General features: G+C 44.4%; 1 long non-coding RNA gene across 1 annotated transcript; it reads left to right on the top strand.

Moving 5' to 3' along the window:
- Positions 1 to 16,513: 16,513 nt before the first annotated feature.
- Positions 16,514 to 18,156, top strand: LOC144827041 (uncharacterized). Its single transcript, XR_013609988.1, has 4 exons — positions 16,514 to 16,645; positions 16,956 to 17,075; positions 17,190 to 17,290; positions 17,712 to 18,156. It is a non-coding gene; the product is annotated as an uncharacterized LOC144827041 (long non-coding RNA).
- The last annotated feature ends 4,067 nt before the right edge of the window (positions 18,157 to 22,223 follow it).

Genomic DNA, 22,223 nt, shown 5'->3' with positions numbered 1-22,223 from the left:
AAGTGCGTTCCCAATGCGCCCACACATAGAAAAGATGAGTAAAAGGTTGTCTTTCTGAAGTCAGACTCAAATAAGCTACCATCGTGGACTTCACCCTTCCCCATTGAGTCTAATGGTGTGATCAGAATTAATATAGCGCATGCTGTACATGCTTTTTGCTTAGATTATTATCAGTCACCAAGTCTGTGAATCAATCTTTTGATCAATCGATTTGACATATGCAAGGCATGGGATTGATAGTCCCCTGTCACACACAAGACAATCAGAAATGATATTTCTGGTCTAGCAGGCCTCCTCGTTTCTCCAGATTGACAGACACAGTAATGGAGGATGGGCACTGATACAGGCTTCTACATACACAAACCCAGTTCCTCATGGCAGATTAAGTGAGAGGACGATAGGGGAACCGAGAGCCTTCCAACAGAGTCAATTTTCTCCGGTCTGGATAGCGTCACACTTCGCCACGCCCCATATCTCAGCTCCATATGTCGCAATGGGAATGCACTGTGTTTTGTAATTCTGCAACAGCGGGTGAGAGCTCTCCCACCCTGGGGTTGAGGTGGATTATACAATGAGCCACTTAGCCTTGATAATTTTATCCTGCGGTGCGCGATATTCAGAGTCCAGAATCCTGTTGCGGCAAATACTAACCCCTAGATAAGAAAAAGTGTTTGTGCTATTCAGGCTCAACCGAGAGGGTAGACAGCTGTTTACACTTAGGGACACAAGATATCGTTTAAGATTGAAGAACATTTGTGTGCAAGTCCAAGGCAGAAATAAAAGCTACAAAGGCATGCACCAACAGATGCAGCACTTTAGGTGTCCATGTCATCAACACTGGGTCATCCGCATATAAGAGTGTAGGGAGTGGCGTGCCTCTGAGGTTTGGTACATCTGGGGTGATAGTGAGTGGAGCTGAATAACATATAAGATAAATAAAAGTGGGGTCAACACAATCCCTTGCCTTACCACTTGGGGGGAAACAGTTATATCCCCTGAAACCTCTCTATGAATACTAATTCATGTCCCTGTGCAGCAATACTATAAAAAGCACACATGCTTCATCCATCTATTGATTGAGGAGAATTTGTCATAACTTTGAGGGATTGACACAATCAAATGCTGACGTCAGGTCCATGAATGCCAGATATAGGTGTGTTTGTTTGGCAATTGTATATTTGCCTATGACCAGATTCAAGTTCAAACACAGCTTGGTCGTCCCTGCCCGGTTCCTGAACCCCCGACTGACAGGGATATAAAACGGACTCATCCCGGGTCCACTTCTTGATCCTGTTTTACAGGACCCACCCTAAAATGTTGACTGTTGTAACAATTAATGAGATAGGCCTATAACAAGCCGACTGTGACCAGTCACCTTTTTTTAATAAAGGCACAATTATAGATGTTGCCCAAGAATTCGGTATCGGGGAGTGGACGAGATTATTAAAAACATTCATCAGTAAAAGGGCCCAGAGCTCAGTGCAGCATTTAATCTAGTTAATGGGGACACAATCTGGACGGGGGGGGTTAGCCACTGACACTCTGATTAATGGCATCCTCTACTTCATGCAAAGTTGGCTGGCTGATTGCTACTATTTAGTCAAAGCTCACTATCTATAGGTATAGCAGCATATATTTGAGAAAAGAAAGCCTTCAAGTCTCATTAGCAATATGCAACTAATTGGGGTCAGAGATTACTTTATTCTTCACATATCAGAGACAGCAGACCAAACTGGTTATCTGTCCTTCAGAGAAGCGTGATATCGAGTCCCAATGCTTCTCATTATTTCTCCCTGTGTTTAGAGGTGACCACTTAATATTGCTTGCGTAAAGTAGCCACCACTAAAGGGATCCTTGGTTTGGTGGCACGAGCCCTACGTAGTAAGCGGTTTACCACTGAGCATTCATGATTGAACCAACTTGGGGTGTAGTTAGCAGTTCGAAATGGTTTCTAGAGAGTGCTTTTTATATGTATGCAAAAATTATTAAAAACTCCAACCACCTGTTCGTCATCCTCTTTCGCTAAACAAGCCACCACAAGCCCAGGTACTCCTTAATTATTAATTACAAAAATTGAACTGGTTCTCTAAGTCTCCATACCAGTCTAAGATTATCGGAACCCAGCATGCATATACCACGCATGGCTTTACACCGCAGTCAGTACCCCGATTGTGACGTTACCAACCGTTCCTTTACCACACATGTTGTCACAACTTCCCTTAGGGGGCGCTGGGCTTTAGAACAGTATACATTACTATTCCAAGTCCTGTGAGTGTATCAGTAGGGAAGGTGTTGGACATAAAATCTAACACCAGTCCAACAACACGCCCCCTTGCGTGGTAAAGGAACATGTGGTAACGTCTTAGTCGGGGACTGACTGTGGTGTAAAGGCGCATCGTGGTATTGACTGCGGTGAATGATGTTTGTCTGTTGATGGCTGGAGATTCCTAGCCCCAGTATATTTTCAAAACTCTTCCTTGGGGGATGTTCGGAGGGCAACCAGGATGGGATTATGGTCCCAATAATAGAGGGAATAACTGCTCCGTACAAAAATATGTCTTTCAGATTGCTCGTAATGAAGATATAATCTATTGTTGAGCAGATACCTCCGCCCATATATGTAGGTAGAGTGGGATTGTTTATTCCTACTATCTCCATTACATTGTTTCGCTTAAAAGAGGCGAGATAAGTCATCAACTCCTGGCCTTTAGGGTCTATGCTTGCCGAGGGGCCAGTGTCATCACATAGTAAGATCGGTTGGGGGAAAGTCTCATATTAAACTCTCCCGACAAAGATGAACTGGGTGCCCCTTATTAGTGACTCTATTGAGTCAGTTTGTCTTTTCCATTGAACCCCAGTGAATGGGCCTACCTTTGTCAATGCAAAGCTAAACCAAAGGGATGATGGACGGAGTGTTAAACAATGCAAGCACTCACCCCCAGTCAACTGATCTGGGTTTAATCCATCATCATTCTTTAGCTCACTCGCCACACCAGTTCAGACATGGCCATATGCAAACAGTCTGACCCTGTGCCCCAATGCAGGCACAAGCAGGGGGTATTATGTGTGCTGTGGACCTTTATAGTGCATAGTATTTCTGCACACTACTCCTCTCCTGAAATTCAGTACCCTGGCGCTTCTTAACCTTCCCTCTCTACAATAAATTATCTGATGAACAGCAAGCAATGTTTTTTAGTGAGCAGGGCAGGATGGGTCTATTTGAGGGGGCTTCAAATGGAAGTCAGTAGGAGAGAAGCAGGGCTGATGTTCCTCCACCCTTGTATTCAAACCCTATACAATGTTGCACTAAGCAATTCACAAAAGTCTATGTATGCACACATCAATATATGAAAACACTAAGGGCCAGATGCATCAATACACAGTTTTGCGATTCCCTTATTGCGAATCATTGCGTTGCGCAATTAGGAAATCACAAAACTGCATGCATGAAAGTGTGTTGAACACTTTCTGCAATTTCTAGGGGATCGCAAATGACCTACTGTGTAAATACTTGTAATAGGTGGTAAAATGCTAATGTTTTGCGACCGCATTTCGGTCGCAAAACCTTCATACATACTGATGCGATTCAGTATTAGGAAGGGACTCCCTAAATATGCCCCTTCCTAATACCGAACCACAAAGCCATTTTGCAATTTATTAACAGGTTACCAAATCGCAAAATAGGGGTGCTACATCGGGAAAGCATTTTTTGTGTTCTCAAACCGATTCTGCAAATTAGTCCGTTTGAGAACTCAAATGGGCTTCATAAATCTGCCCCAAAGAGATCATACAAATGGTGCAACTACACTACACTAATGTTGGTAACATACATACCTTCTCACAGTTTAGGGGGTCCATCTTTTTTTCTGGTAATTCCAGCTATGTTTCCACGCCTGGCCCAGGATTCCAGAGTGCATTGCATTCTATTTTCACTCTATGGGGCGGCAAATACTTTGTTAGTGTAAGAAGCTGACACTCATTACACTGTGACAGCTAAATAATGGTGCATGTCTTTGGCTAGAGCACAATTTAACTTTAATCAGGACACAAAGTAAAAGATTTCATAAGATCAGACATACAATTTTCAGCACTCTATCAGAAATGTTGAGGCTGAACAATCCAAGCTGCATAGGGTTTCCCAAGGCCTGTGGCCTATATGGAAATTATTTTAACATTTGCATGTCATTATATTCTGGCTGAATCACTAATGTCCTGATCACTATCCAGTAACCTTCATTACTCATAATTCTACTGGTCCTCTTCACAGTCATCAGTTTTTAGGTCAGCCTATCTCCAAACAGGAAGAACTCAGGAGCACGCTGAAAAAACACACCACGCCCACACTCCTGGGTGCTTTAAAGGGTATGGCTTCCCAGCATACACCCTGACTTATCCTAGTCACCTCAAAAGCTGAAGTCAAAGAATGGTGGGCTTTTAGTAATGTCTATTATGAGGATGATTAGGATTAGGAGTAACGAAATGTACTGGTAAGTAATCAAAACATGACCTCTTCATCCCTCATTCCTGTCATTATAGCAGGTAAAAGAAAGCCAAAAATCTGCATTTAACCGACAACTTAAGACAATATGCACACAGTATGTCACCTACTAATTTAAAACCCAGGGCATAATTTTCAAAAATACAAAATTAAAGGCAGGACAGACCTAAGTATGCCGTGTCCCAAAGAGCATCATTCAGACAATAGATTTTGTAGTGTGAACTGCTGTACAAATGTGTGGGAAGAGACCAAAGTGGCCTTCGTTCAGATTTCAAAATAAGGAAAACTCTTGAGCTCCACGCCCTTTGGTATCTATCCTAGAGACGCTCAGGGAAATGCCCAGGACCTAAAGCAATTCGGGAACAAATCCAAGGACTAATTTCTAATGAAGAATCATTTGACCCCGTTCCAGTTCCTATAAAAGTTACAACAAGATAATAATAAGAAAAACTTTTAGAATATTCCAAATAAATCAAAGGTTTTCTCTTTTCATCCATTGAATTCTAGTCTTCCATCCAGAGAAGACAGGGAAGAGAAGAACAGGGACAAAATATTCTCCCTATCCATATGAGCTAAAGTTGCTACCTTGGCATGAACCTTAAGTTCTGAACAAAACACAGTACCATTCTGAAGGATTTTCAGGAATCTGTACAATAAAAAAACCACACTTCACCAGTCTGACAAGCTGAATAGATTGAAACCCGGAAAATACGTAACTGCCAGAAATGTAAGATTAACAGAAGATAAAGGTTCAAAAGCGGAGACCCAAAGTGATTCTAAGACCACAGTCTAGCCCCAAGGAGGAGAAGAAAGCCTTGATATAGAACAAGAGAAGAAAAAAATGTTACAGGACGTGAGAAACCTCGAGTCACCCAAACTGACCCAAGGATCATTAAATACTCCAATTGCTGCCCGGTGTGTCTTAAGGCAGGGGATTCTTCTGAAAACCCTCTAAGCAACATAGTATTACAGAAATTAGTTTAAATTGAGTAGAGGTGAGTGAGGTAGCTCACCAATGTTGGAAAGATCACCAGGGCCTAGAACAGGGTTTTCAGGTGGAGGGCTGTCTAGATTTCCAATTGTAATGGTCCTTTCAAGATGTCTCGTTAGTCTGCTGCTCTGCAAACCAATTCTTTCAACCTCCACACGGAGATAGAGAGACAGACAGACACCCTACTGGAAGCCACATCTGAGAGCTGAGGAGAAAGGGAAACAGGGAGAGTTTTATTTAAACGGAACGTCATGCCGGTCACCCACAAGGAGCACCGCCTCCTTCTGTTCATCCAGTTTCTTCGCACACCCTGGCCGGGTTGGAAGTTTCACCGGCTTGATGGGGCCTGCTCTCCTCATCCTCAGTAACGCCATACAGCCCTGAAGAGTCACTGGACCATTCCTAGTGACGAAACACACGTCGGCTGGTGTTTTTTTCAAATTAAGTTGTTGCTTCAATTAAATAACTTTTCAACTCGATACTGGTGTCAGCCACTGCAATTGTCATTCGCACGAGACTTACACACCAATGTTACACCCCACCTACGTGTGCCCGGGACTGTGCTCATTTCCCATTATGGGTCCTTTGATTCACACACTTCGAGAGGTTATTGGGTAATTCCTCCGACCTGGCATCACCGTACCCACTCAATCACATATAATACCACGCGTACTAGTCTGAGCGCCATTACTTCCTGACTGCACTAAAAACCCAACCCCTGGCTATTCACTCCTTTTATCCCCTTATCCTGTTGTCCATCTCTGGGAGCAGCATATCTTTCTTGTTGAGTAGTGTCTCCAAGGTAGCACCCCATCTAAGGAGCTTACATCCTTTGTTTGCACCAATGGGAAACCTGCATGAAGTGGAAAACCTCTCATTAAAGATTTTGGAATCAAACGCCATTATAGCTGAGGATGTAGAGAACCTGACCCCGGAACAACAGATCGTAGTTCTGATGCTCTGGATTCCAATAATGAAGTATATGAAGTAGAAGAGAGTGAAGATGCAAATGTACCCAAGGAACCGAAAATATGCTTGAGACCACATGTCCCCGGACTTTCAAAAACATTCTGGCTGGAGCTTGACTGAGAGACAGTGAAGATGTTAGTGTGGTCCTTCATCTGTATGCTGGGAATGGAGGAGGATAAATCATAACTAGGTATGAGCAGAAATTGGCTCCAAGAAAAATTCTGTTTTATGATGGCTCTGTCTGGCATTTTTGAAGATTAAAAAGAAATCCGTGCAGCGTCACACAAGAGCAAAGAGCTTAGAGCTTCTGTTCCTTCCAAAGTCTCTTCTGGAGAAGGAGCATTAGAAGCAAATCATCCTAATAAAGGACTATATTCAAACTCTATAGACCGGGAAGAGCAACGCTGGGAGCCACCATCTCGATATACACCCTTAAAACAGAGCAAAGTCCAAATGGCAAGACCCTGTGCTTTTGATGACATACAGCTTAGGGATTAAGAAGTAGGCACTCCGGAGATTGATCGGTAACACGAATGCTTCCTTCGGAACCAGTGGAATTATTCTTGAAATCGGTAGAAGGTGCTTTTTAGTTCCAGTGCACTAAGCACCCTTTCAAAGATCACGGACAGTATCCTATTAGGTGTCAGTTTCACAAAAACAAGTTTGTTGTAATCTTATCGGGCTTGTCCACTATGTTTACAAAGCACAGTTTATTTCTCCATTTGGTCATATTGGCTGTGAGGTAGTTCTCCCCCATTGCTTGAAGGGTTAGCCATGTCTCTTGCTTGAATTTTAGCTCTGGGTACTTACATGATGTGTCAGGCCCCCTACCCCCTACTCACTGATATTCAGGTTTAGATGCAAATGCAAAAAGAACAATTGATGGACAGAGGGCAGAATAATGTCATACATTCCCCCCTGTACAGAGATCTGGGCCTAAATCCATCATCTACTCAAATTTGTGTTTGCCCAGGTCTAGATGTGCCCCTGATGCCCATGGTATGGGGCCTTGAGACCTGTTGTGTTCCTAGGGTTGCCACCTTTCCCATCGAAAAATTGATATGTTAAGACTCTGCAAAGGCCCGGACATGTTACTAACTCGTCTGCAATATTTTGTTTACTAACATTGACTTTCTGTCACTGATCATTGATACAGCTGTAGACCACATATTAACAAACTACCTTCTTACATTTACTTTTTAACATATGTACTGATAAGGAAAAAAAATACCGGCTTCAGATGATTTTCCTGATATTTGTACCGGCCGAAACCTTACAATATTGGTTCTGCTGATAAAAACCAGCGAGATGTCAACCCAGCTTCAGCACCAGGGCGTCCCGCAGCTGTTGGGATACTGCAACCGTACATCCGGGGCCTGATGGCCACTGGGGTATCCTCCTGCAATGGGACTGGCTCCAGACTCACTCTTGGGCCTTGTGGGGCGACAGCGGTATCCACTGGTTGTACTCAGGGGAGTGTCGGTGAGCCGCAGCCCACCCAACCATGAGCCCCACAGTGGGATTCGTACCAACACTCTGTGACCAGAAAGAGGTAAGTTTTTAAGGTTTCAAAATGATTAATTAGCATAACAATTTGCAACCATAAATGGTATTGTATTATTTCTGCTTCTGTGACATTTTCACAGGAAATGACATCATGTCACTCAGAAAAAAGCCACCTTCCAGTAGCCCAGAGCCACAATGGCTGGAAACACATGTAATTCTAGCATATTCATTCTGCTCTACAATACTTTGCAAGACAGGGGAAGGAATTGGATCTTTGGAGGGGTTAATTTCCTTTAGGTGCAGGCTCATACTGCCTTCCTTCACAGATCTGATGCTCTCCCTCCCTTACTGGTGCAGTAAGTGTCTCATAGTGTCTCCCTAAACAGGTACAACATACTGCTTGTGATAACACATGCAAGCACTGATGCAGAGGCAGGGTTTGTGCCAAGCTTGGGAACAAATGTCTGCAACAGGAAGGAAAATAAAGATGGTGTTCAGGCTCCCAGGGCCTCCTCTGCAGCTGTGAGGTATGGTCAGAGCAAGGCTACCACAATCCTGTGCACAGCAAGGCCCTGAAGACAGGCTAAAAACTACAACATATGACGCCATTTACAGTCATTTCCCCACAGGGGCTACACAGTCACTCCTCACGTCTGCTAATAATATCCAGCAGTATCCACTCATGGCCGTACAGAGCTTCTCAGGGTTTGGCCAAGCTCCTGTATGGATCACCTATGAGCCAGCGGTAGAGCAGTCTGGGCCTGAAGCAGAGCTGGAGTGCACCATTGATAGCTACTTCCATTCCATTCATAAACTATACTATGTACTATATACTTCCCTGAGCGGGCCCTTAACTAGCACACTGGTGCTGTGATCTTTTCCTGCCAACTCCCCGCTCAGAGGGGTCAGTCCTGTGCATAAAAGTAAACAGAGTCAGACTACAGGGGGAATCAGAAACACTCTATAGGTGCATCCTGTTAATATGCCACCAGCAGCAGAATGGGACCCCACACCAGCTCGGTTTCATTGGAAAGAACAGAGTGCATGAAAGATCCGGGGACCCCGAATGGGTGACTCGAAAGTGAAGGAAGCAGAGGTAAGTCACCTGCCTGGGGATGAAAGGAAGGAAGAAGGTTCATCAAGCAAAACATGTGTGCAGGAACATTCCGACGCCAGAGGAGTGCATCTGTGTCTCAAAAGATGTCCCATTTGACTCTTGTTTCGATTATTGTTTTGGGTACTGGTTATTATTCCTGTATTGTTTGTTCTAGTTGATTCAATGCCCATTAGATTTCCCATGTTAGACTAATGTTCTGATGTGTTACCTTTGCCTCAAATTGTAAAGCGCTCAGATATCCTTTGGGATCACGTTCGCGCTATATAATACGTTATAAATAAATAAATAAATAAATAAAAGAACAACTTCCTGTCTATGCTTCCAACAAGTATAGCCCTCCCTCTGCCGGTGACCTCACTTGCAAAGCCTGTATTTCACATGTCCTCGTCTGTGTACGTGGGTTTAGATTTGCAACTACACCTGAACAGTTTTCCACATGCATGCACCTTAAAACATTCGGATTCACATGAAGCCACGTGAGCTTTGCTTAGCCAATTAGCACCTGGTATTTATCCCTGATTAAAGACAGCTCTGTTCTCTTATGCATCTGTCGCAGAATCCCGGATGTACAGACTTGAATCGAGGGGGCACAACGGGTATTTCCTCCTTCTAAGGTTGAACACGTGTGCCCCAATAAATTGGGTGATTTGCATAATTAGGTAAGTCAGTATTGACGCAGTCATTCATATTCATACTCCCATAAGAAATAACTTGAAGTGATGATCCATAAACAGGTAAAGACTATTTGGGCGCTCACTCAAAAGCGGGCCCTTCTGAAGTTCATCAGGTGCAGCACGCACGACAACCTCTTCCGGTTCATAGGGATCATCTGATGTATTACAGGGCGTGCCATGATTGGAGATATGATTCATATTTACAATCATTGATGGCAAAGCATTCTAGAATGTGACAGAAGTAGTGTGGATGCGTTTAACAATTAAAATCAACAACTACAATTCATCATTAAAACTCTGCTCAACAAACCGTAAAAACCAAACAATTCCAACTGCCGCATCTAAGTAACGCATTTCTGATAACAGCTACACAGCTTTCCACCTATGAAGAGTATCATACTTAAAAAACAAAGGTTTTAAAAACTTAATTTGATTAGCAAAATAAAAGACGCAGTCCATAAGTATATGCAATAAGGAGCATTTCGCAGTCAGGGGGCAGGAGCAGAGGCCATTGTTATCCTGAACCCTGGCCCAGTATGAGCGGGATGAATAGATTGGATTACATCCCACCCTGATCGTTAATATTTAATTTCGCAAACCTGGATCTGGTAACTGTGACAAGTAAGGAAAAACAGTGTCCTGGCCCAGAGTAGAGATTGAGAAAATGATAGATGGTTTCTTGCTCAGGTTTAATAGGTCGTTGGATTCAGACACCAAAGCAGCAGATTCTTTCAATGCGTGCTTGCCTGGAAATGGGGACCACAATGCGAATGGAGGTTCCTAAGAGCAATTATTCTAGTTCTTACGTATTTTGCCCAACTTATTTCACTACCTTGAATTTCTTCACAACACAATTTGGCGACTTTAGACACATCATCCTCCAAGAGTGAAATATCATACAGCCCAAGTAAAGGCCAACAGGTTCCAGGAGACCAGATTGCACTCCTTATGGCCTGAACCATGGTGCCTTGGGGGAGTGATAAAAGTCTTTGAAGCACTGCCCCTTCTAATCTGTCCCATTCATAAGTCAGGTCAAGGGAAAAAACTTCTCCTCCATACAAACCCACTGGAGGTATCTTCCCTTCATAAGCCCTTAGTAGTGGAATATGGTAAAGCCCCCCAAATCTACTATTAAATCTTGATAAACAACTGACCTCAATAGGGCCATCTGCTCTATGCCATCCCAATGCATGCCCCAACTCAGGTGCCTCCTGAAGGTCAAACCCAAATATTTAGATTGGTCGACTTGCTCCACCTCACATGTGTCTAAGTACCAGCTGAATTCCTTTACTTTTTTCCCAAAAACCAAAATCTTGGACTTTTCCAAGTTAATGTGAAGCTGGTTCTGCTTACTATAAGTTGCTAAAGCATTTTGTTTCCTCTGCAGACCAATTGTGGTGCAATCCAGTAGACCCAGATCGTCTACATAAAGCACAGTCAATATGCTCTTTCCCGACTTCTGGAGAGAAAGGCTTGGATTGGAAGATAAAGGTCAGCTAAAAATAGAGTAAAGAGCAGGGGTGCTGAAACGCGTTCCTGCCAGAGGCCATGCTCGATGGAACTTCTTTGAGATAATCGACCCGACTTGTCTAAATCCATCTGAGCCCAATTACCAGAATGCAAGGATTGAAGTACACTAAGGAGCTTTAACGGGAGCTCCCAGGCAACAAGTTTTCCTCATAGGCTGACCCAATCCACAGAATCGAAGACTGTCATGAAGTCGACAAAACAGCAGCACAGCCTTTCATTTACGGTCAGGGCCTTCAGAATAATGGACCATAATACAAAGCAATGATTTGTGGTGGAATGGCCCTGCCGAAAGCCCCCCTGACTCCAGGATGGGGTGACTTGAGAGGCTCTCTCCATGTTGTTTTTCCCAGAATCGCTTGCAAACCTCAAACTTTGACTAAAAACACATTTTTCTCACATTTCTGTGATGGTACGTTCTGGCATCTGCGGGGAGCCACAAACTTTCTACCACCCAGCATTCCCCTCAACCTTCTCATAAAAATTGTATGTCTTTTGTGTGGGTAGGCCTGAAGACCGCAACAGGAAAAGCCCCAAAATACAATCAACCTTTCCAGTCACAAAAATAATTGTTGTGAATCTATCTAGGACCCTAATCAAGATATCCCCGATTCATGCCCTTATGTGGTTATAACGAAACATATCCTTATAAAGGCATAGGAATCATGTCCATATCTAGCCATAGCCCATGCAGTCCAAATACGGCAAGGCTACTCCCATAGACTCCTAGAAAGTACAACGCGTTCTTTAAACAAACCAAGCCTCCAGCAGCCCGGGAATTCCCCCTGCTTTTGTTTTGATTTGCACAAGAACTCCTGGAGTCCAGAAAGAACTGTTAGTTCTTAGTGACGTCTTATGTCCAACCTTACGTCAAAACCCGGCACCTTCCAGGTATAAATATACCGACGTTGCCTTAAGCAAACACACGGTGGTTTGGAGCAGAGCGGCTATCTACTTGCCCGACGCCCAGCTGATGTGAGTGCCGAAGGAAGCTGACCCTCCCATTTGACGCACTGAGAGAGATGCTGTCTTTTCTCCTGACGAGAAATTCCAGCTCCGGTGTTTCCAGTCACCCTTGCGGGTTGCTGGGAGATCGAGTCCTGAGAGAGAGATACAAGACCTCCTTCATTCTAGAACCAAGGTACGGAGCTGATTAAACCCTTGAGAGAAATTCTTGATTCAGATTCTTGGCAAAAACCAACTTAACTTAAACTGCAACTTATTTACTCCTTCCCACGTATTAGGCTTAGGTCAGGTACACCGGGGTAGGCGTATCTTAGAAGAACCAGTTGAGTACGTTAGTCAATGTTTTTATGTATGTATATATTTTATCCGGTATAAAGTATCATATGGCTAAGAAACCATATCAATGCTTTTACAGTATTATTTCATAATACTCCTTTTACTGTACGCACTTTACTTCATGATAAGTATTGCAATTGTGGCAACTCATTTCTCTTGCATGAGAAAGAAGACTGCTCAATAAATAACAACTTTTATTGAAAACGTCCGTCTCTCTATTTCTCTGCACTTCTGGTGAAATTAAGCATGTACGATAGACTGAGTGAAATAGCTGTCTATTGTTTTCACACAACTCTAGAGATATACTCTTTATTCTGAGGGAGCAAAGTTGTCATGTTTATGCGGTTGTCAGAAACTAATCCCTTCTTGTCTATTCAGGAAAGTTAACCCCTTCCTGTTCACTCGAGAAAGTTTCTAGCGACCACTGAGCTAGCTGGCAAACCTAATTAAGTCTAATATAGTCAGTAGAGACCTAGATGACCTCAGTCCTACGTCTACACTGCTGTTTATATTATTCCAATGCGCAGAGCCTATTGGGAATATAGGAACTACACTACATAATCTGATTTGGCTATGGGAGTAGCGGCGTTTGTTTGCCCAGGGATCAACGGCCAGTCAGAGAAACCTGCCAAACCCAGACATTTCTGAAAACTAGACAAGCAGGGGAGGCCAGGGTGGATACCACAAAGTCTGCTTACCCACAATTATTATTATTATTGTGGTTTTGTAAAGCGCACAGCTACCCCATGGGGTTTCCCAGCGCTGTGGTGTATGGAGACTTGGTTGGGGATTGGTTGGTACAACTTGATGATTTGTTTTAGGCAGGTTAGTTTGTCAGGAGTTTGATTATTTGCCATGCAAACCTCAAACTTTGCCAAAAATTCCACATTTTCTTTTAATTTCTGTGACGTAAACTGCTGGAATCAGCAGGAATTCACAAACTTCCTACCAACCAGCGTTCTCCCACTTGTCACGATTAAAATGCTACCTCACTTGTGTGGCTGGGCCTAGTAGTACATGTAACAGGCAAGCATCGAACGGAGGTCGATGGGAGTCTCATGGAGCAACTCTCGTGGACCCTGGTATACTTTTTGCCTGTTGAGAGCACTTGTCCCATTGCCAGGGGGCCCGCTTCCCCTCCAAATATAATTGTTGGTGGTTTAATGGGCTTTCTGCGCACTGCCAGGGACAGATTGGAGGATAATGCCTCCTATCTGCCTTTGAAGAAGGGCCGGAACTCTGCTGGGGGTCATTTGGCTAGGTGGGCCTAGGCCATAAGCCTGGGAGGGGTCTCCCCTACCCATTCTGCTAAAGAAAAACAGTAGCAACCTCCCTTCTGCCACTGAGGGGCAGAAGGAATTTTGAGCCCAGCCTAGGTGGTGACCACAACCCCATTGCTGGGGCCCACTACCCCTCCAAATATAATCCCTGGTGGTCTAGTGGTCTTTCTGACCTCGCAGGAGGAAGATTGGAGGAAAGCACCTCCTATCTGCCCCAACAAGTGAATAATTCTAGGGGCATTTGATCGGGAGAGGGGGTGGGGGCTAAGCCCAATACCTGGGAAGTCCGACCCCATCCATTCTGCTAAAAAAAAAAAACTGGATTCTACTGGGCAGACTGGAGGTAGCAACTCACAATTTGCCTTCTGGGGGGGCAGAATGTCTTTGGGCCTAGGGAGGCGGAGAGCATTAGGCCATTATAAGGGAGCATCTCTCCCTCCTCAAAAATAGTAGGTGGATCCCAGCTTGGGGATCGACCCTCCTATAGTGATCTTCAAGCAGGGATCCACTGGGGAATATTACCATTAGAAAGGGGAGATTGTCCCATTTCCAATGACACTTCCCATCTAAATCTGTGCTTTGGGTGCAGAGCCCCTGAGCACCAATGCAGTGAAAATGAAATGAGCATATCAGTTCATTTCACTTTCATTTTCAATGTAATGACGTCAGCGCGCCATGCGTGACGATCGTCATTACATAGGCCGAAATAAAAAAAAGGAAATTCCTCTGCCTCGGGTCCTGGAGGCATCCTCAGCACACGAGGACTGATGCGGAGGACGGCACAGAGCCATCCTCCACACCCTTTGGGTTAAATGTTGAGGCTGGGACTGCCTGGGAGTTCAGCCCTGGAAGAGGACAATCAACTGACTGGTTTACACAAATGCCGAAGCAGAGAGGTCGATCTCAAGAAAAGGTGATTGTGAAATATTCACATTCCATAAAACATCATGAAGAGTAAGAGCCCGCTTTATTTGAACAGGTTTGTAGCTGGATATATTAACTCAAATACAAATGTAACATAGTATCAACCTCACTAATACATCAAACTCCTGACAAACCAACCTCCCTTAATATAACGAAATAGCCCCCTTCCATGAAAATGTCCGGGCTTGGTCCCGATTTATTGGCGACATTTTTTTCATTTGGAAGTGGGACCAGGCAACTTTGACTGACTTTATCTCATGGTTGAACCTAGCCGACCAACATCTCAAATTCACCTCGCACTCCAGCAACACCAGGATTGAATTCCTTGATATCTGGGTAGAACACCAACATAATGAGATCTATGTCTCTCTCTTTACGAAGCCCACTGCATGAAACACACTGTTGCAATACAGCAGCTTCCACCCGTGCTGTCAAAGACATAGCATCCCTTTCAGCCAATTTCTCCAAATCCGGAGAAATTGCACTGATATGAAGGACTTTTTATTGCAAGGTGACCTGCTGAAAGACAAGTTCCTACTTCGCGGATATCCCTACAGGCTTGTCAAGGATGCCTTCAAGAGAGCGAGGTATTACAACCGGGAAGCTATGTTCGAACAAAGAGAAAAACACCCCTCGGAGAAGATAGTATGTATCACCAAGCACTCCAATCTGAACAACAAATTGCGCCAAGCTATTAATTCCAGCTGGCACCTCCTCAATTTGGACCCAGAATCAGCCCATTTACCCAAACTAATCTTCGCGTTTAGGAGGAACAAAAATTTGAGGAACCATCTCGTTAGAGGCAGGTTACCGGATACGATGCCCATGATCCAAAGTTCCATCACACGAACCAACCCTGTTGTTGGTAACCACAGATGCGGCAATTGCCAAGGGTGTCCCAACGCTATGATTGGAGCGACTATTACCATCCCTGAGCGCACCGTGGCCCTCACCGCGATGACCAACTGTCGCTCTTCCAACCTCATTTATGTCATCATTTGCCCCTGTAATCTCCCATATGTTGGTGAGACTGGACGCGAAATCCGCACCCGAATTGGAGAACACAAATCCAATATCAGGACGGGTAAAGCTGAGTCCCCCATTGTGGGCCACTGGCTAACCCAAGGCCACTCTGAAAAAGACCTTAAATGGTCGGTCCTTGAAAGAATTCAGGTGCGTCAGGGATCTGACCCCACGTCGGTCGAAAGAAGAGAGAAGTATTTTGGATCTTCTACTTACAAAGTGTGGAGAGGGGCCTCAATGAGGAATGTCCCCGGGCCAATGCCCTTCTGTAATTCAGACCTTGGAACCCTCCCCTTGTCCTTTGCCCATCCCTCCCTGTAAAAATACTTTCTCCTTGCAGCATTTTTTTCATCCCGCTTCCCTTCCCGTGATCATCCCCTCAGTAACTATTCTTTCTTCCTTTATTATTTTTCTTTTGTCCTTAGCCCATCCCTCCCTGCGCAAAAAAATATTTTTCCCTTGCAGCCCCCTTTTTTCTACCCGCTCCTTTGTCATCCCGCTCCTTCTCCTGTGATCATCCCCACAGTAATTTTTCACCTTTCCTTTTATTATTTTATCCTCGCAGCCGTGCCCAGTAGTTACACTGTGGTTCACGAGTCCGGCCATTCCTTTGTCTCAGTCCTGTTTCCATCACTTCTCGAGACGGCCGTTCCCTCTTTAATCGAAGCCGCTCACGTGATTTAGCCACGTGTCCTCCACCCTGGGACCTTGCCCCTTTAAATCATCCCTCCTCTGAATCTTCTTCCGCTTTCCGGCTTCCACCTAACTCAGGACGAACGCCCATCTCGGAGGATCAACACGGATACCTGTCCGGACTCAGGCCACGGAGCACCGGTAAGTCCCTCTCCTACCCCATACCACCATTTACTATAGAATTCCCGCTAGGCGCTTAATGTCTCCCAGCGCCTTCACTTTGAGACTCCCCCCATCGGAACCTCTGTTCCTTTCCCGCCTCTCGTATCCCCGATCCCCTGGTCCCCGTACCCTCATCTTAGGACCCCTGTCTGCTCCGAGCGAGCCATCCCTGAGCCCTACTCCCTTTCTGCGCCACCATTTAAATCCCGACGGGAATGAGGATTCTTGTTTATCCCCGCGTGGATTGAACCTAAGGCCGCGTCTACCATTATCTTTTCTTTTTCCCCAGGTGATTTGCCCCAGCTGCCTGTGGTTAAAAACTCTCTCCAATACTCTGAAATTCCGGAGCAGCTTGAATCCTGACCACCTGTTAAATATATGGGAGAGCTCTGATTTGGAGCACACCACGGTATGCACATGTATACACACGCACCTATATTGGGTTGTGGCCCCATCCTTTTAAAATCTTCATTTTCGAGGGACCATCTAACAGCAAACTTTATTTATTTTTTGATCCCGGCAGCTTGGACTTGAATACGTTTGCGCCTTCTCCAGCGTGACCATTGTATGCAGAGGGCCTCGCCAAAATACAGAACCGGTCTCCGAAATATCCTGTTAGACAAGGTACCGAGGGTCATTCCCCATTTCCTCCTCCGTGTTTATTGCATGTTATCACCATTAGTTCAGCACATCCCTGGGTGTATTTTCAGTCCAGTAGGGGCACCTTTTCTTCCACGCAGATTGATATCTCCTATTTTTCTTTTTATTTATATTTTTTTCACTTTCGGGCACATCTGGTCTCTAATGGTTTTTCATTCATCTCTATCTTCCTTTCTACCTTTTGTAACCCATTCAGCTACACCTTATTCACCTGCCTAAGTGGTCCATCTTCTGAGTGGGCCTAGATACTCTTCGTTCGTTGGCCAATGCTATTTTTAACACCGGGAGTTCCTTTTTTAAATAAGAATTCCTTATGATGAGTCTAAGCCTCTCAATTGCCACATCAGAATTTTCCTGTATGTAACCCTAATTGCATCTTTTATAGATCTTCCTACGCCCTGTGCCCTTCTGTCCACACATGCCCTGATGAAGGTGTAGCCCCGGCTGGGGTCTCACACCGAAATGCGCGTTGGCACCTTTACCATCTGAGAACCAACCGACTGATCTGGGAGAACATTCCAACTATCCCCACTGATCTCTGATCATTACAGTTCTGCGGAGTGACTTGTGATTGTGATCTTTTCATTTATTTGGATGTGAGAAGTATGCATGTGTATGTTTGTTGAGATTAGATTGTGGTTTTGTGTGTGGGCCATGGTGAGGACATATTGGTTTTTCAATTGATGTTAAATTATCTTCCTATTTAAGAATCATATGTTATGCTGTGTTATCTTTTCCATTATTAACTCTGTGTAACTCAGCTGTTTTCATGAAATGCATGATTTGAAAATATTTTACTCTGAAAAAATAATTCAATAAAGAAAAACAAAAAACACTATATTTGTTCATATGTCACCAGTTTTACTTCCTGAATCTTCTGTGTGGCTTGAGGTTAGTGCAAATATATTTGGACCTCATCTGAGGCCACCTTGTATCCTGTAGGCAGGTTTTCTCCCTCCTCCCTGACTTGTATCTTCCCCGTCTACCTGCCTAGTATTGATGTGGGGTCCCCCTTCTTTTTGGTTAAACCAACCTCCCTTAAACAAATCATAAAGGTGTACCAACCAACCCACAACTAAGTCTCCATACCCCACAGCGCTGGGAAACCCCATGGGGTAGCTTTGCGCTTTACAGAACCACAATAATAATAATAAGACGATGCACCTCATTCTTTTTCTTTCATTTACCATCCTACTTTCATTCCCCAGTCTCTCTCTCACTCTACTAAGCTTCCCCAAGGGGAGCCTCCTTGTCCTGCTTCAAAGCCTTACACTTCATCTTCCCCTCCCCTGACTGTCCATCCCCCCAGATCAATGCAGTTTCCAGCTTCATTCATAAACTCCTTTGCACCACACCTTTTCATACATCAGCTTCCTTACAGTGTCTCTCAATCCCTTTATCTAGTAGACATTGTCAAACTGAGAAAGATGTACCCCATAATCCCTGAACAAAAATGTATCATCTTTTTTTTGTAAATGTTTTTATTGGAACTCACATCATATGATGCACATGTACAATATGGTATCTACGTATACAATGAAGATCGGCATGTCAAATGCCATTGTTCGAGGTACAGTAGTAAATGCAGGCTATACCATGCGGCCTATAACTTTATGAGAAGTCTAATGACAGGAAGAAAAAGGCTGGGGGGAAAAGAAGAAAAAGGAATGGGGAGAAAAAAAGGACAAAATACAGTACAACAATTAGAGATCTCTAAAGTCATTGAGAAACATATGTGCGAGATACCAACTCAGCACTTAGTCACCCCATCCACATCCACATGACGGTGATCAGAACGTCATGTGAGAGAGCCTGCATGATTCTGCACAGAACTACAAGTTAACATGTCTGGTATTCGCCAAGCATGCCACGGGGGATTGAATAGAGGGGGAGAGGGTCATCGTGGATGGATTGTGCAACCATACAATTGTGTGCTGGAGGGTAGGCCACTGCATGGATCACGCTGTGATGCCACGGTAGCAGACCGAAGAGAGCACTGACAATGAGATAGTCGTGGTGTTGTGTGTCGTGAGTGTATGTGGTTCAGGATGTGCTCAAGGTGGTCGTTCATCGGTTTTGGCCTTAACTGCAATCAGGTAGGTCTCCCAGCATTCACTCCTCGTGCAGGAGTTGCCCCTCATGCAGAGTAATCGGAGAGCATGTTGCTCGGTTCTGGTCAATGTCAGCAGCACGTGCAGCCATCTGCGGACCTAGGGGGGTGCAGGGGACTTCCAAACGATGGCTATGCTACGCTTATATAGGATGAAGGCCAGACCAATGAAGCAGTGCAGGTGTTTGTCACCCTTCACCCAAAATCCCAATAGGCAGGATTCAGGGGTGGGCGTGAGAGCGTGTATGGGTACAGCTCCACCACAGTCGCGGTGACTTCCTGCCACATCAGTGATACCGGCATGATCTGTGTATCCAGCTGTCCAATGTACAAACACCTGTCCCACTATGCATTATGCACGTCACCTTATTACTCCTACAGGGTCCATTCACACATCCTATGGCAAAAACAAAACATTATTAGGTGGCCACAAAATGACCTAGCAAAAATACTCCCACAAATCCTTTATAACCTCACATACTGTTCGCAGCATTTAGATTTCCATCTGCCTATCTTTCAGGTCCATCCCCATCCTCAACCAAGATTTGCTGCTTCTGTGGCGAAACCAATTTCAAAATAATGTGTCCCATATTAACCAGGTTCCAAACACAATTTGCCTTAAACCATTCTCAACACTGACAGCAAATGAAAAGCTGTAACCCTTCTAGAAAATATTTCATCATGTCTGTGCCCCAGCCGCTGTTGAAATCTCACCCATTCTTTCACGCGGCTAGTTTCTTCCCTACCTCCTTCACCTAACCATACCCATCTACCCCTGCCACCCATGTCAAACTTTCAATTCTTGGCTATATTGTCAATGGTAGTTTTCCAAACGAACTTCACTATGCAATACTCCTGCCCTCTATTTTTAACCTAATAATTCGGAAACCCTAAAGGCACTGAAAAACATCCACAGCATGCATAATGTAAGAAACATAACTTCAAATAGATCATAACAGCAATCTTGCAAACTTTCCAGAATACACTGCAAACACTTGTACGTAATTCTCTCTCACTAGTAAACTAGATTCACATTCTCTACCCAAACCACTCAAAATTCTCCTTACAGCTTACTCTCGGCATGGTCACAACCCCAGTATAATTTGCCAGGGGGAAACAAACAAACCAGTTTCCCAGTTATATTCGTGGGCATAAACATTTGTCTTTTTCGTGTAGTATAAAAGTATTACTCTACATTCCCTGCTTTCGTGTTCATCAAATGTCTGCTTCTGCACATTCCACACAAAGCTCCTACTCTTGCCTGCATGTTGGTAACTTCTCCTTGTAGATTCAGCTATCAAATTCTCTACCAGTTCAATCACTCTAATTCCCCCCACATGCCTACATGTCATGTGGTAACTGAGTCTTCCTGCCATCCGCTTATGGCTCCTGCATTCAAATTCTTTGCCACTATGCACAAGATAAGCGTCCACTATATTATTGTTCAAAACTGGCACTCTGGCTTTGTCCGAAAGCTAATGTTTACTTGTACACACATTAACATAAACTGACTTAACAATCGTAGCACCCAAAGGTCACAAGCTTTTTTGTTTGTTCGCCAAATCCACCACTGTCATATTGCCCAAGTTAAACATCACAATGTTGTGGATGGTTCTGTGGAAAAGTAAATTTTGCCATGTTCTGTGTCCCTACGTGTCATCCATCATATGTTATGTGTGCATGATTAATATGCATATGTATTCCCTATGTTCGATTCAAGACGCAATTATAGTTGTGTCCACCTCTAGTATGTCAGTTTCCAGTCCTCGTGAATACTACGAATATCAGGCCTATGTAAAGCTACGTTGCCACGTCTCTCAGTGTGCACGTTATTTCATTATAAAGTCCCCGTTTCTAGGCCTCAAAAGGGCCTGGACACCAGATTCAGCTCCTGTCTCCTGAGCCCTCGCTGAGGAGCGATACAGCCCCCACCTGTATCCTCGACCCTTCACTTAATTCCTGCCTCGCAGTGCCCGGCTCCGCCTGGCTCTGCCTCTGAGTCTGCCAAGAATATGTTATGATTCCAGTTATCAGTTCAGTCCTCCTTCTCTGCATTCCTAAGCTACTGAATCGCATCAATAGTTACCGTCATTGTCTAGCCTTTACGGCCCCACGTTAGAGAAATACTGTATTAATGGTCATTTAATATTCTTCATCACGCACTACATGTAGAATACTGCATGGTCCAGTCTTAGTGTCTGTTAGCCTTTCCCCTCCTGACTTCTAGTTTATATCAACATGTTCTCTAAACATCAGATACTAGATACTGTTTAGGTACATGTCGCCCTGACTCTCCAGACTTCAGTCTCTGCTCCTAGCACAGAGTTCATAGCCCCCAGCTTCTCCTAGTGATACGTCATTGCCAGTTTGCGCGCACCATCAGGTTAGAGGTCCCGGCTCCTTAGGTAGCCCCCTCCATGTTTCCGCCCCATTCATGACATATTCTGTTACGTTTGCATCACATGTCTATGTATACGCCCTGTTACACCCACTTTCACCCTTATCTTTCGCGACTGCTACGCGTCACACCCTTTGCTCCACCCACTGCTCCGCCTATCATATGTACTGTAATGCAACTGTTTTACTATATATGCTTGTGTATTGTTATTAAATGCGAGCGCGCTCATCCCAGATCCAGCCCCGGCAGCTGCTGGGCCCTGCCATCCTATTCCTATGCAGGTTGTCCTGTTCCTGTCCTTTATGCTGTAATAAACCTGCGAAACTCCTACTACCTCGAATCTTGACTCTTATTTATTGAGCTATCTGTTATTCATTTATACATTCAAA

Source organism: Lissotriton helveticus, chromosome 4_1 (genome assembly GCF_964261635.1).
Source record: "Lissotriton helveticus chromosome 4_1, aLisHel1.1, whole genome shotgun sequence".
Lineage (NCBI taxonomy): Eukaryota > Metazoa > Chordata > Amphibia > Caudata > Salamandridae > Lissotriton > Lissotriton helveticus.
This window is presented reverse-complemented; position numbering and strand designations above follow the sequence as displayed.